This window comes from Haliotis asinina, chromosome 11, assembly GCF_037392515.1.
Source record: "Haliotis asinina isolate JCU_RB_2024 chromosome 11, JCU_Hal_asi_v2, whole genome shotgun sequence".
NCBI classification, from domain to species: Eukaryota; Metazoa; Mollusca; class Gastropoda; order Lepetellida; family Haliotidae; genus Haliotis; species Haliotis asinina.
In genome coordinates this window covers 58,625,645-58,626,679 of record NC_090290.1, presented here as the reverse complement: position 1 = coordinate 58,626,679, position 1,035 = coordinate 58,625,645, and the positions used below count along the sequence as shown (strand labels likewise).

General features: G+C 51.9%; 1 pseudogene; it reads right to left on the bottom strand.

Annotated features, from left to right (window-relative positions):
• Positions 1 to 417: 417 nt before the first annotated feature.
• LOC137256668 (5S ribosomal RNA) lies at positions 418 to 536 on the bottom strand (annotated as a pseudogene).
• Between the last annotated feature and the right edge of the window lie 499 nt (positions 537 to 1,035).

The window sequence follows — 1,035 nt, the reverse complement described above, 5'->3', positions numbered from 1 at the left end:
GTTAACTCGATTTGCGGTGCTTACCTTAACCCTAACCGTATCCGTTAAGTCCATTTGCGGTGCTAACCCTAACCCTAACCCTTACCGTATCCTTTAACTTCATCTGTGGTGCTAACCCTAGCTTTTGCCCTAACCGTATCCGTTCACTCGATGTGCGTTCTTAACCCTAGCTCTTGCCCTAACCTGAACTACGTTGAAGGTGCCAGCCCTAGCCCTAGCCCTAGCCCTAGCCCTAGCCCTAGCCAGCCCTGCCCCTTCCCTAACGCGCTCCGTTACCTCCATCCATTTGGGGGGACAAACAACATTCCACGCCCGATATGATGGACAACAAAAGACGGGACGGGCGGACATGCCACGGCGGTCCCACCTACCAGCCTCTCGGACACTTGAACGCAAAAAAAAAGAAAAAAAAAAAGAGGTCTACAGCACCGGGAGTTCCCAGGCGGTCACCCATCCAAGTACTATCCCGGCCCGACAGGGATTGACTTCGCGGACCAGACGAGAAGCGGTGCTTTACCAGTGGTGTGGCCGTAGACGTAAGCAAAACCATTTTCACACGATGTCTATCGCGTCTGGGGCAAGCATGCACAGTCACCTAAAAGTGAAAACGTTCGGAATGCCACCACGGGGTATGCGGAAATTAGGTCAAAAAAAGTCAAAACGATCGGGAACTTACCTCGAGAGTGCGATGACCTGCCGTGTTTTCGTCCAAATACCGAGGCAAAAATCACCAGTACGCAGAGTCGCCACCTCCAAAGTCAAAACGCTCGGTGGGCTATCTCGAGGGTACGATGACCAGCCGTGTTCTCGTCAAAATACCGAGGCCAAAATCACCAGTACGCAGAGTCGCCACTTCAAAATTCAAAACGCTCGGGAACTTACCTCTAGGGTACGATCAATTGCGGTGTTGCCGTGTAAATACCGAGGCCGACATCAACAGTACGCAGAGTAACCTATTGCAAAGTCAAAACGCTCGGTAAGCTACCTCGAGGGTACGATGACCAGCCGTGTTTTCGTCAAAATACCGAGGCCAAA